General features: G+C 24.0%; 1 protein-coding gene across 1 annotated transcript in view; it reads left to right on the forward strand.

The window, feature by feature from the left end:
* The window catches only part of LOC132929703 (high affinity cAMP-specific 3',5'-cyclic phosphodiesterase 7A-like), a 110,640-nt gene that overhangs the window by 1,419 nt on the left and 92,967 nt on the right, over positions 1–16,254 (forward strand). The window lies entirely within an intron of this gene.

Genomic DNA, 16,254 nt, shown 5'->3' on the forward strand with positions numbered 1-16,254 from the left:
TATGATAATAAAAAATTCATTAAGCTGCTTGACCTTTCTCATCAACAGATGTATTAAGGCAACTCTCTTATTATTTTGTTAATATTAGGTATGGTATTGTGTAATATTTCAAAGAATAATACACTTAATTTAAAATTAATTGATGATGACTTCCCAACACATCAAGGTTTTGTGTTTGTGTATATTGTATCTTTATATTTGTATAATTTATCTAAATGGAAACATAGAATCTGCATATTTATGCTATATATTATAAATAAGTGGCAAATGGCTTAATAAGAAATATCTTCTAGTTATAGATATCAAATGATAAACTACATCTTATCAAGAAATAAGAATTTATTAAAAAATAAATATAATATTTTTCCGATTTGGAAAAACGTCAAATTTTCCAAGAAAAGTTTTTTTGAAAATTAAAATATTAAAAAAAGGTGGGCAAGTGGATATTGCTCTGCTCTATTAATAGTAGTCATGGAGATGAGTAAGTCACTATAATGGATGTGTTAAATTTGAATGCAATGACAGGTATCATTGTATACGAAAAACGATTCTGAACGGAGATGATTTGTAAGTATAGGATAATTAGTAGGATATATTATATTATTACCTATATTTAAATTGTAATAAATCGTTATTTCATTCGATTTCGTAAAAAATAAATTTCATACGCTCATAAAATTTTTTTTATATTGACGCTGGAGTTTTTTTTTACTATTATTTTAAGAAAAAGTTATGGAGAACCGTGTGTTGGGTTTTTTAACCTTAGATATATATATTATCAGTTTTATTATCATGTGGTAAGTCTAAAAATTACAAATATGAATATTTATTGAAAATTTCATTATACGTTTATTTCTGAGAGAAAACAACAAAATAAAATCGATTTAGTCGAAAACCATTTTGCTTAATAATCCCTTTTTTATTTTTAAATAATTTTTTATTTTTATTTTCCTTGTGATTTAAAAAGTACCTGGAAATCTTTAACCTTAACCTCACAAAGCACAAGCAAGATAAATATTTTACCAGAGATCTCTCTCAAAGTTGATGAATTTCAGTTTTATTAATTTACAAATAAAAGTTGAACTTATAAAATATATTTTAAAATAATACGTTAACAATTTGATAAATTTAATAACATTTCGAAGTCAATAAAAGGTATTCCAATTCTGTGTCAACAGTTTTTATTTTAGTCGTGGTTTTAAACGTTGGTTTGTTGCAAAAATATAAAAAATGAAATGTAGAACAAAGTATATAAAAATGATCTTGGTGAAAAATATGTAGATTCATATTACATAAAGAGAGAGAAAAGCAATATTTATATTTCTAATAAGATGCAAAATGTTGTATGTCAGAATTCAGAAAGTGGAAATGGAATGCGAAATGTCTTTCACCTTTTTCATCATTCCTCGTTTATTTTTTTTTTTTGCATTGTAGATTCAATATTATTTGGTGTGCTGGTTTCAACTATACCTATCATACTCGTACTGTTTGGATTTTATTTTATATTTCGTTGTTATAATTTTACATTTTTCATAAAATTTAAATGAATTTAGTGTTTTGTGATAAACTTTCAAAATACCTAATAATACTTGTATAAGTATAACAGGCAACTATGAAATCACAACATAATAACAATAATATTTATTTCATAATAATATAACGAGATTTTTATTTTCTTTAATTTAATTTTGGAAATAATTGTATTTATTTGTTGTGCCTTTAAGGTAAGTTATAGGTTTATAGTATCATGCCATTATGCAGTTATTTGTTTACAGAGTATAGACAGTATAGTATAATAGCACTACATAAGGTTCAACTTATTTTCGCTTCCTAAATAATTTGCGGTACCTCGTTAGTTTTGCGTGAGAGATAAATTTGTATGCATACATTACTATAAGGTTTATTTTATTTATACATGTATTTAAGCCTGTTATTTTGGATGAACCTGGCTATAATTTATAGGTTAACGCCGTCGTATAACTCGTAACTATTATATATGTATTTTAGATCAAGAGTGTCAAATTGTATAAAAGTTCCTGTTCCATAATATTTATAAATATTTAATCATAAAGTTAATATATTTTTTTATTTACATTATTTCCTTTAATATACGAACATTTTTTTCAAATATAATTAAAATAAAATATTAATGTTAGCTAATGAGTGAGATGTATATTTTATAATTATTTTTAATATGAAAGTATTGATGTCATAATTGATAGTTAATATATAATTGACAGCTTATCTCTCTACTTTTAGTGACAATGACATTTCTAAATAGTTGGATGTGATTGACTGGACATACATTGAACGCCATAAAATAATTTATTGTTGGTTTATACAATTATTATATTATATTATATAGTATTCATTATTACTTTATTGTCTTGCGATACTGTTAAATATTCAATCACTATTTACCTATCTGCTATATTAATTAAAATTGTTAAGGTAGGTCGTAGGTATTATAATGATATTATGTTCGAGTATTTATAGTGAATATCATTCTTATCGGGTTCTTCAAAATTAAAATGTTGAGGGTTTTTTTTATAAAGATGTTATGCAGTTATGCTGTTTTAAACATACCCATTAACAGATTATAAATCTATCTTTACAGGGTGATTCTTTTTATCGAAGAACACTCGTTATTTCAAAAACTTTTAATGTTTTTGAAAATATTTTTCTTACATAATTTCGAGTCTAAATAAATTAACATGACATTATATTTTTTTAAGTGTTTTACTTTTTTGAGTGGCAACAAACATTTTAATTTCATATTCTGAAGCAGACTATTTTTCGAATAATTTCGATACATACCAATCAAAATTAGAACAATTAATTAATGAATTACAATTTAAAAGTATTTAATGTTTGGGTAATATGAGTAGTATACTACCATTTTGCGAAGTATCCATGTATTGCCTTACTCGTTCGCTTAAACTTTTAATATCTGCTTAGAATTCATTAACTTCTTGTCCTAATTTCGATTTTTATGTATCGAAATACTCTGAAAAATATTTTGCTTCAGAGTGTGAAATTAAAAATGTATTTTATCATTCAAAAAAGTAAAAACTTAAAAATATTTAATAAACATTTTATTTTATTACGACTGAAAATAATATAAAAAAAATAATTACCCTTTATAAAATATTTTTCTATTTAATGCTATAATAAGAATGGAATACATTTGAAGTCAAAACAAGATGTTTATACGTATAATCCATTGCCTATACTCTATAGGTATTTAATATTATTATATTTCAATTTGCACAATATCATGGTATTAAGAGGGCGTCGTACCCGCATATGTTTTCTCCGTCTTACTAACGCTAACATACCAAAATATAGGTACGTTCAGCAGTTCCAATTTTGTATGTACTGAAAAAACCTACGAAAGATAATATTCTTATCTCTAAGTTTGATAATAGGTCATTTCACTCTAATACTTGCGGGTATGACGTCCTCGATTTTTATTTCATAAATTATACAATTTGTGTTCGTACATTAGTAATTTATTGTTAGGTTTTATGAATGACACTCAAGCAAAATGTATAGTTAAATTTATATTTGTAAATACATATTTGTATTTAACAAATATATATTTGTTTCTGAAAACAAAAATAACATTTATATATTTTTATAACATTAAAATCTAATCATATTATTAAATGCAAACAACAGACTGTTAGTTGTAATATTTAAATATTATTATTATAAGTGAAAAGTTGTATTACATTTTTTAACTCATAAGTGTATTTAATTAATACTTATATTATTTATGATATAATTATACGTGGGTGAGGTATTATTGGTATTAAGTTATATTAAAATATGTATTTTATTTGTTTGTATTTCTTTTAACGATGAGTTTTTATTTACATATTTATTCATAGAGTTATGGTCCAATAAGGTTTTATTAATGTTTAAAATAACAAATTACAAATATTTATATATTTAGTATTGGTTTGAAAATACTATTTGTAGATATTGTAATAAGTTATTCTAAAAAATTGATATAGTTCTTATTTGTTATATTATTTCTGCGTTAAACAATCATGCCAATGCATTGTTTAGGAATAAATAAACTATTGTAATCGTAATTGTATTATGTAAAATATTAAATTTTATTACACTGTATTTTTTTGTTGTAACTTTCATTAATAATTTCCTAATTTTATTTTATACACATATATATAGTATATAGATAATAGATAGATGATAGATGATTATATTCGGAACCGTAAATGTTACTATTTATAATAAAAACTGAGAAATGAGGAAATGTATATTTGATTTCATTAAATAAAAAAATTCACATACAGTTCTTACTAGTTGGCTTATCATGATCAAATGCTATAACTATATAATAGTAGATTTGTTTTGTTTTTGTTTGTCTCTCTTGAAACATGTCAATAAGACGTGCTTATTACGTTCAAAACTATATCGTTGAGGATCCGTAAGAAATCATATAAAGAACCTTTTATGTACATATATCGAATGATTGTTTAATATTTTCATTTAGTTTGTTGTATATATTATATTCAATTAAACCTTTTCAACTGGGATGTTAATATTTCGCATGGTTTTGTCATGTTCAATGTAAAACGAAAATTTAAAACTAATTGCTATTGCTGCCATTTACTCTTCAGTTTTAAAATGTACACATGCACACGCGTTTAAGAAAAAAATTAACTATAATAATGTATGCACTTAAACTTTTTTAATTGTAATCCATTACTTATAAAAATTTAATTAATAGTTTTAAAAGTAATCGTTTTTATTTGTTTTAGTAACTTTTAGCCATACTTACTTTTTGATCTGTAAATAAAAACATTTTTAATTCAGTTAACTGTTAAGATTTTAGTTTGAATTTAAAAATAAATCTCGATTTATTGGTTCATAAAATTTGTTAAGTTAATTATACCAAAAATGACGACCGTTTTTATTTAAAATTATTATGCTAATATTATTTTAAAACTGTATGCGCTACCCTTGTCCTTCATATTTTTTTTGTAAAAATAACTAAAGAAAGGTTTTTTCTTTGTACTATACTTAGAGAATGTTTATTGTAAAATAAATTATTTAATATAACGTTGAGGTAAAGAAAATATTCCAGAAAGGTACATAATAATGTTTATTTTTAAGAAAAATTGTATAGGTTACTGGGTAGGGTAATGAGTTTTTAAAAAATGAATATATTCACGTCAAAATGTCGATATTGTTTTTTTACTATAGACATTTGTTCGTCCATAAACATCTTCCGTAAAAATGTTCATGATTTATTTATAAGCTATAAGTTGATTTACTTATAAGTAACGTATAAGTAAAATAATATTATTAAATAGTTGTTTAATCGTTTCATATATATTAATATATTATCATTTATTCATATGTATTATTATAATTTGTTTAATACTTATAGTAAAGATCTATAGTATATACTAAATAGTTTTAAATTATAGCATAATCATATAATGAATGTAATGAATATTATGATCTTATAAATTAATTAGGTACAAAATATAATTTGTATGATTGGAAATTCCTAACTGCAGTACATCAAGCTTTGGTTGTTATTAAAATATATCTACATAAGCACTAATATAATATTTCTTTTAATTATAAGTAAGTCAAGTCAAGTTTTAATAAAAAGAGCGGGTAAGTAAAACACCGCTCTGCTAGTAGATATGAGTGTACCTACCTTATCATTGAGTGGGTCACTGTAATGGATGTATTAAATTTTAATTCAGTGATAAAGCATTTCATTTTGTTTTCGAAAAAAAATTATGTGTGGAGACGGTCATGTCATCCTATTATATTATTGTCATATTATATTACTATGCATATTTTATTATATATTTATATTGCCATTTTTGTAGTTTATTCTACTATTAGTAAAGTGGTTGGTTGAATTATTTTTTACTAAAAACATCGAATTTACAGGTACTTATTGTACATTTTAAATTATCATAACAATATAAATTTATATCATATAATATATTATTGTTATAAAATTTTGAGTTAATATTAACATAGGTGTCGTAGAACGCAGTGAATAGGTTTGTAAATAGCCAATAGCTTAAAATTTCATTGGGTATAATAATACATTATAATAATAAATGAGTTTATAGTTTAAATCAGCAGTTTTCAACCTACTTCGTTGTGCGGACCACTAATTTTGTAGAAAATATTTCGAAGACCACTAACTTAATAAACAGGTAAAAAAACAGTTAATTCAAATTTTCAAATCTTTGGCTTAAACCATAGACCAGCTTCTTCGGCCCAGTACCAAGTTGCCCTTGGTCCACAAGTGGGTCGCGGTATAAATTGGTTGGGAACCGCTAGTTTACATGAATATTTTTGAATTACAATAAAATAACTAAAATCGTTGTTTTTTGTATAAATAAATAAATATCCTATTTTGTCATCATTTTAACTGCAAATATCTATTAAACTTATATATATATATTTTTTGATTTTTAAGTTTTTGCAAGAACTTCTTATAAGGAACTAAGTTTTTAGTTTTCAAACCTTATATAAAAAATTGAACAATCAATATCAATTTTTAACTATATTATAATTTTCAAATATTAGTGACTTAGTATTTCATAAACATTTTAAATTTGAAGGCCTATAGAAATAAATTGTGGTTATGTATTTTCAACATTTTTTGCTGTAATCATAACTTACAAGAAACCTTGTATCAATTTTTTTTTATAGGTAGTAAAAATTAAATTAAAGCAGTAAAAATGCTTCGATTTTCATTTTTGGAGGTGGTTCCTGGTAGAAAATTAAATCTAGTTGTACCTAGCGAGGAATGGGAGGATCAAAAGTAAAATTTTTCCATTAATTTTCTTAATAACTGAGAAAAACAAAAAAAAAAAAATCAAAGAAAAACAAGAATTTTTAATAAAATCTTCAATTTTCAGATTTTTGAAATAAAAACTAAATAAAAGATCTTTTATATCTAAATAGTTTATATTGTAATAAAAAAATTTAAAAAATAAATGAAGACAGTTCTTTTTATAGACATTTGAAGTTAAAATTTGGATGAATTTACTTATTTAAGTGAAGAATAATAATATATGTTCATTATTTCATTTTAATTTAAAAATATTAGTCTTAGGGAATTAAAATTTTACATAATATGAATTTTACTTTATGCAAGCGATAAGGTCACATAAAAATAATATCTAGATATTGTATCTATATACTTATGCCATAAATCTTTTTACATTATTTGCATTTTTGACCTCCTAAAGTTTCAACTACCTAGTTATAATTGTATTTTTACCAAAAATCACAGAAGTTAAATATTGGAGTATATGTTCTACTAGTAAATGTACCCTCACACATTATTAAAAAAGTTCTTGGATTCATCGATCAAAATTTGAGATTAACTCAACTAAAAATCAAACTTTAATTAATTTGGGCAGATTTCTCAGTGAAATTTTGCGAGTCGTAACTTATTTTTAAACTTACTTATTTAAAGTTCTAAGTAGGTATATGCCTGCATAACGTAAACGTATATTGCAAAAAAAAAAATGACACATGCTATAAAATTGATCAAAGTAAAAAATATTTCGATATATTAAGAAAACTAAATGTAGCCATTTATAATTTATATGGTTCTTTTACAAAGTACGCTTTGCACCACAATGGTTTATTAATTAGTGTTAGAATGTGACGTTTTGGCTTCTCTAATTAATTTTAGAAGAACAGCACTTGTCAGTGTTTAGTCATGCTTTACCTATACTTCATTCAACGATGAAAACCTTTGAATGGGTATAGGTATATAGGTCCAATATTTAATAATAATTAAAGCTAATTGTTACTCTATTCTTTTCTAAGCAAAACATACATTATTTTTAGGTATTGAAAAAGTTCTATGTTTCATAAAATGCTGAATAGAATGTTATGTTTAGTGAAGATTGGACGTTATAATTTATGTTCAAGACGCTTTTTCTGTGTTCGGCATCATGAAAATATTAGGTAATATTACCAACAATAATATTTATTTAGTATTCTAATGTTGTACTTCAGAATAGATTTCATTTAAATTTATTTATATTAAATTAAAATAAATCTTTAATTACGTAATATTTATACCCGAAACTCATCTATTATTTTGCATCAAACGACAAAGTAACGGTAAAAATATAATGTTAGTGTTTGGTACACCTATCAATAAATATATATTTATATCAAACAATAAATTGTGTAGGTATTCAACTAATGTTTTGAACGGTAAAACATGATTGAGTATAGACTATTTTATGTTACATTGCCACATTCACGTTGCCGAAATTTTTGTAATTAATTATTTTCAAGACGTATTATTAGACCAGTTTTTATGATACTAAACTTAAAAGAACTAAGAGCCATGGCTGAGCCTTTACAGTCTTATCGAAAATGTTATTACATATTAATAATATTAATTAAAATACATAATCTTGTTTATAAAATAAAATTAAACTTATTTGTTTTCGACCAATATTAAAATTGTAAAAATAATGTTTATCTATTATTTTTATTTAAGTTAAATTAGAAATAGATAACAAGGTATATAGGTTTAATTTATTATTATTATTTCCGTAATTTTAATTTATCGATAGACAGTAACTAGTGAGCCTGAATATTTTATTATTATTATGAAACAGGTAAATTAACATATCAACAATACCCACGTTGCATACGATCATAAAATCCTAATAATTCATACTATATACTTTTATTACCGTAATTATTTAAATTAATATTTGTTGTATAATATAGCTCAAAATTTCAAATAGAAACATCGCAGTTTTTTATGCTCAATTGTGTAGTTTTTCTTTTGTATTAGTATATCCTTTGATAAGTCGATAAATTTGCTCAATCATGTCGTAAAAAAGGTATTTTATGTTCAATCGTGTCATAGCCGTTTTAAAATGCTATAAAGTTTCTGAGAATTGATATGAATTGGAAAATGATATTGATGTACTTAAGTAGCTAGTAAACCCTTATTATCGTGGTTGTAAAATTATTAATTTTATGGTTCATTGTATAGAACATTGGATAATGGACATTTTTTTAAGACTAATATTAGCTACATTTAAACGGTTTTCTAAATAATATACTAAATTATAATATGTAAAATCTTTTAAAAGTTCAGTTTGCTTAGATTTTTACCAATGTTGGTATTTTATTTAATAAGTGTATTATACGAAAGTACGTATTGATATTTAAACTTTTTAATTTGAAATAATCAATACGAAACATTAAAGAATTGATTAATTAAATATTGTATATTCAGCTTTCTTGTTAATATTGTGGGTTCTTTTTGTAAGAATTTGTTATAAAATAATAATAACTTATTATGTAGCTAATATATTGTATTTAAATGCATAAATATTATTATAATTCGCTTAAGGGAAGTAAATTGTAGTAAATTAGGTAGTTAATAATTTAATTAATTAATTTTTTTGTTTTAGTTAAGCTGGGTAGGTATCTTATACAGAAAAAAATTTCTTTTAATCATCACTTTATAGTTGTGGTATTATTTATTTATATATTATTAATAATTGGCTTCTGAATTTGAATTTTCTAAGGTTTTGTAATGAGTTGCTAACTTTTGATTTTCAATTGGGCTTAAACTAAATTTAAATTAAATATTTTACATTTTATTCATTATAAGTACTACCTTTTTATCAATGTAATTAATAGCTAAAACTAAATGTTTTTCTATAACATGTTTTTATATCATGGATTATATTTATTTTGTTATAAATTTTATTAAATTAGATATGAATGATGTGTTATCTAAATATATTTTTTTTTCTCTTAAATGAATCGTCTTATAGATTTGTGTTTTTTTTCTATGCAAATTACCTACAAATAAATACATTTCTTGTTAACTAAATATAAGTAAGTTGGATATAGGTACTTAACGAATTTTGCATTTACTAGTTTTGAAGAACTTTTGGAATAGGTATCCTTTAATGCATTTCTCTTAAAAAGCATATATCGTTCAGATTTGCTCTAAAACCAACCACAAACTTTCCGTTTAAAATGTCAAACTAAATAACTCTATTTAAGTTCATACTTTGTTAACTATACTTAGTAAATATATGTTTTCGTAAATTAATATAAACTGCGATCGTTTGTACGTTTCTCCACTTAGTATATATTGAAATATGTTAAATCAATCCTGTAGTACAAATACATAACTTTATAAGTAATCAATAATATAATATAACTGTAATGTTAAATTCAAATTTTATTGAATTAGTAACTTTAAGAAGTTAACTTTTAAATGCAAAATTATTATAAGTATAATATAATAATATACTAGCTATGTATTTAATATATTCATACGATATATATTATGCATCATAGGTACATATAATGATATCACGAAGAAGAAATATTTGCTAGTCTATTATTATACACATGTATTGAAGTGTTGTGTCGGATAATAACAATGGTTATCAATGAATTCGTTATTATTCTTGAGATCTTGACAACTGAACTTCGATCTAATAACATACATTGACGTATAGTGTGTGTTTGACATGTCAGTGACTTATACATATGCGATAATTGATTCATTCAAATGGTAACACTGTGTGCGTAAATTACAAAATATATTGTGTTGACGAAATTTACGGAATTATGTACCTAATACCTAATACTTATCGTGAAAAAAAATAGCGATCGGAGAACGTGCTGCGCGGCGTAGGAATATGATGGGACAGGACCTAGCGGTGCAGGGTTCTATAGGCGAGGCGAGGACATTCATCCTTGTATACAAGTTGCGGACCATCAAAGGCGTTTGTGGGTGGAGCGGAGGGCAGGTCGGGTCTTTAGCGACGGCGGTGGTGTCGTGTCCCGGCTGATCGATAAAGGCTGCGCACCAAATCATCATGAATAAGGCTGCTACCGCCACCACAGCCTCCGTTGTTGTTATCTCTTTCTACGTTTGTGTGCATATCAGACGTCCGCGAAGTACATAGCTCTTGTCAAACTGAAAAGCCATATGTATATCCTATTCTCATTCTCTGTCGATTTTTACTCGTTTACAGCGGCCACCAAATTTGCCTTTTTTCGTTGTCATCGCGCATTGCCCCAACCAACAATTAAAGTTTTTGCGAATTCTATCAACAGTGAACTTTGAACACACTTCTATACTGCCACCACCGTCATTGAGTTTTAGTTTCTTGATTGTTATTGTATAGTAGGTTTTACCAAACTAGTACAAAATTACATAACGTATATATATCAATAACAAGTATATATGTATATACAGCTTTATACTCATAATTGTCATATTCGTTTTATTCTTAAGTCTTTTCTTATGTATGCGGTCGTTAACGCTGCTGATGACTGAAAACGTTTTGTAAAATAGTTGTTCAGTTATCGTTGGCTATACACTGTACATATAATACTATGATTTATTTATAATATCTTGAATGACGTACTTTATTACTGCACGTATACGTCTTGTTAGTCATATGTGATGGTTTTGATACTCGTCTCTTGTGTTATTGACTCGTTGATGTTTGCTGTTCTTGAGAGCGGAGTCGTGGAGAACGGTGGATATCGAGATGAACTGAGTTATATTTATTTTATAATACTTTAAAAATAAATAAATAAAGTGAAGGGTTTTGCATTTAAATATAATAAAATTGAATGATAAAAGCGAAAGAATTAGATGATATAGGTAAATTAAATATTTTGAAAAACTTCTCTTTTTATTTTTATTTGAGCGATGAAAATTTTGAATTTAGGACCAAGTGTTATAGGTAAAATTGAATTTAAAAAACATGTTGTATTGCACATGCGCATGCCTAAGGTTTTAACAATTTTACTAAATGTGCATTTTCAGGGTACTTGTTTCCTAGTTCTCTAAAAAATCATATCAATATAAAGTCATCTGTCCAAAATATTTAGTGTTACCTGAAATCGTGATTACACTGTATAGTGTATACCCTTATGGCCTTATATATTTTTTTTTGTATAATAAGTCACTAATATATAAATAAATCAATTAATTACTGTGAAATTGATATTTATACATTAAAGTCATATACCTGCTAGAATTAATATTTTCAATATTTTTATGCTTATTTTTTTTTGTCATGTCAACAGACGTAATAACAGCTTTATATTATAGTCTGAGCTTGTATTGACTTTTGCTGGAACTTTTATAGTTTTTTTTTACTTACGTAAAAATATTTTTTTTCATTTTTGATACCCATAAAATATATAACATATTGATAAATTATGCTTATCTACTTAATAAAAAAAATCATTCTTTAATATTCTCCATTAAAAAAATCGATATCACTACGTAATTTAATTTCTCCTAAAACTTAAAAATAACATAATTTTATTTATTTATAGCAATACATTATGTGCACACATTGTTTTCATGTACAATACTTTTTTTAAAATTTAGTTTTATTACATTTTTGTTTGTTTTTACTCAATATTAGTTTAATATTGTTGTTACCTTTAATTTTTGATTATTTTACTTATCTTAATGTTTTTTTCAGTATGGGTTTTCTTTGTTTTTCTTCATAGTAACATAGTAACTGTTATTCTAACTTACTAAAACTACTGACATTCGCACTTATTATTTGTTAGTTTTTTTTTTTTTAGGAAATAATGTGTTTGAATGACTTAGAACTATCTTTAATAAAGCTTATTTGTTAACTATTCAACTACAGTCCAAAAAGTAAATATTGTAATGACTCGGTTGATATAACTATAATTGCTCTTAAGACTAAGAGTCCACCCAGAGATCTATTTTTATGTTATTATTTTTTTTAATTTTCATTCAACACGAATATACCTACCTAATACATCTATTATTATCCTTAGTTTATATATTAAGCTGTCTTTTTGATTATATTTAACTAATATGTTATAAATTTAATAATATATATTTATCATATAACTTTTTTATACAATGATATTGTTGAAGTTTGTTTGGATTTAAAAGTGCATTAAGAAAAAAAATATTTAATTAAACTGTATTAAAGTACTTTGTTGTGTAATATATTTATGTGTACCTAAAAATAAGGTTTATAACTACTACAATGCATGCATTTTATCTAAGAAAGTTTTTATTTGAAGTTCAGTTAATTTAGCACAAATGAGTTGTATAGAGTGTAATAAGAAACCGATATTTTGGTATTACTTTGGTAATTTCGTATTATTTTCATATTTGTATGGATTTGTTGCTGTGTTTCGCCTATTTGTTTTGCAATTCTCTTAAATAAACATAAGAAATGTTCAGTTTATTTATCGATTTGACAATGCTATACAATTATACTAATATTCGACTGAAATTTGTGATAGGTAGAGGTATATTTTTTAAATACTAATAACTATAGTAAAATAGTTTGTATAAAAATACATGTATATACAATATATTTATATAATACATACAGTAAGTAAATTACATATAAGGTATTAAAGTAAATATTGTGTTGATTGACCAAAACATGTTTATCTGTTGATACTATATTGATAGTTATATATTATATTCAAATATGGCAAATCCCACACAGGAAGCTATTTAGTCAGCCATAAACGATTATTATTATCATAATTATATAAATTTTACACATATATGGATTATTTAGTGCAATATGTACACGTGTTTGTGAATGTTTGATAGATTTACATCCTTCGAAATACATTGGTTTTGATCTATATTTAACCCTTTGGAAAGGTATCATTAATTTAAGTAGGGATACATAACATTTAAATGTACTAAAATATATTTGTCTTTATCTAATTTCGAGGAACAGAGTATACAAAAAAAAAAAAAAATTATAATAATTAAATATTTGTTTTCTATAATGTATTTTTGAAAAACTTCCCTCTATACACACACATATATATATATGTTTTATAGTTATTTAAATTTTTAATTCTCATTATGCTTGAGCAAATTATATTCCTAAAAAATGTACACAGTGTCTTTATTACCTTTGTATAAAGTAATATTAAATAACAAAAAGATTTCTGAAGTTTAGTGTATTTAAAATTTAAATGAATTCAATGCGATATTTGTCTATACGTAGACAATTATTTATTTCATATTTTTATATATGTACTAGTTATATGATTGTAAAAGTTTATTTTTCTTTTTTGTGAGTTTTGTTGTTAAAGCATCGAAGAAACACATTAAATGTCATAATGACATCAAATTTCCACCTCTCTTACAAATGTATTTATATAAATGTATAAGTGAAATCAAACATAGCTTTGAATCGGATTGGTGATTATTTCGTTTGGGTAACTATAATTTTATCATGTTGTATAACTTTAATACTTATCATATATTTAATGCGTATGATTGCAAATTTACAAATTCAAAAGTGTTTAATATTTGTTTAGGTTTGTATGCTATGTTTGATGTATATCAGTATATACCTATGTGATTAGTTTTACTACCTAATATTGTGTCTATATATTCTGAGTTATTAATATATTAGTAAATATTTTTACATTAAGTTTATTGTGTTTTAATCCAGATTAACTCTAGAATCTTGTAAAAAGATATTTTTACTATATATTAAACATTTTTTTATGTTTTAATCGATATTTTAAAAAGTTTTTTTATTGCATTACGTTTTAATATATTTTCTTAAACTCAATTTTTATACATTGTATGTTGATAATAGTATATGTAAAATATGACGTTCCTATTTTGAAAAATTTAGGCTTTATGTATCAACTTACAAGTACCTACATAATTTTTGCTAATACATTTTTAAAGGTTTAAAAAAGATATTCTTTTTATATTATATGGCTATTTAAAACTTTCTCATGGAAGGTTTTAAGATAAATATTATGTATGCTTTTTAAGAAGAAGGCTAATAGTTAATTATTTAAAGTTTAAACACTAAGTTTCCTTTTAACGAATTGTTTTTTAAATTTTTGAAGAAAAAGCGTTGGTTTTCTACAAGCGTTTTGATTTTTATATTCGAATAAATTTCATTAATATATATTTCCATTTGTACAAAATTTCATTTTTTTAGATTTATTAATCTTTATTAAGTGGTCGTTTAGTAGTTGGTTAAAATGTATAATGCATACCAGCACGTTGAGATATTATTACCTTTTAAATTCAATATTACCTATAATATAGTATGTTTAATAACAAATAAATACATTTTAAATAATTTTATAAATTTATTATCTATATTTGTATCATTTAAATTAGAAAGATTCTGTCCTTCATTTATGGATTTATAAGGAATCCCAATCTCAATTTCTATTGAAAACAAATTTTTCAGTTATATTTATGTTTGACTGAAATCAAAAAGTAAAATTTACAATAGCTGATTTACTTAAATATACGATCCAAATTTGGGGCTGTGTAAAGCTATCCAAAACACCGTATTTCCAATATGAAATTTCTAATCGATTTTTCTTTACACAGGAATGATAATTATAAATATACATTTTGTTTATCTAACTTTATAAAATCTTCCTTAACTTTAAAATCACTACAGTTAACCAACCAACTACCAAAAAGTCCAATTTATACAATCTTATTATTCTACACTTCAACCAAAAATAAAGTACTATATATTGCAGAGATCTACTAAACTAAAATAATATAATTATAAATGATCACGATGGTGGGTGGTACATGTGTATTGTGTATTCTGTTAATTAAACTGAGAATACAGATTGTTAATACTGTTTTATTGAATAAAATAAAAATTATTTTGTATATTATTTCTTTTATCTGGAAACCAATGTTACGACATTTTTATCCGCAGTAATAGTTGTGTTAGAATCATATTTTTATACTAAATGATAACTTCAGAATATCATATATTTATAGTTTTTTATTTTGTTAATTAAATTTTTTATTAATCCATATTTTTTTAAAATTTAAATTCTTTTTTTATAATGGATTATACAGTATACTTGATAATTTTTATTATTTAATATTTTGTTTCATTTTAAAATATTATACCAACATGTTGAATTTTAATACCTACCATGAAGTTACTTAATATTGTACAAGTTTAATACATTTATACTGAACAAATCGTTGCCATTAGCGGTAGACGGTAGTGGTGGTTTTTATATAGTTTTTCATAATTTTGATTCGTACACATCCAATGATTTTATATAAAAATTCGTATAAAAAGCAACTTGTAAACTGGTTTCAGATTTCCAGTCTTTTGTGCTGTATTAATTTCCGCTTTAGAAGTCTCCCTTTTTTGTTGGCCTATTCGTATACAC

This window comes from Rhopalosiphum padi, chromosome 1 (genome assembly GCF_020882245.1).
Source record: "Rhopalosiphum padi isolate XX-2018 chromosome 1, ASM2088224v1, whole genome shotgun sequence".
Taxonomy (NCBI): Eukaryota; Metazoa; Arthropoda; class Insecta; order Hemiptera; family Aphididae; genus Rhopalosiphum; species Rhopalosiphum padi.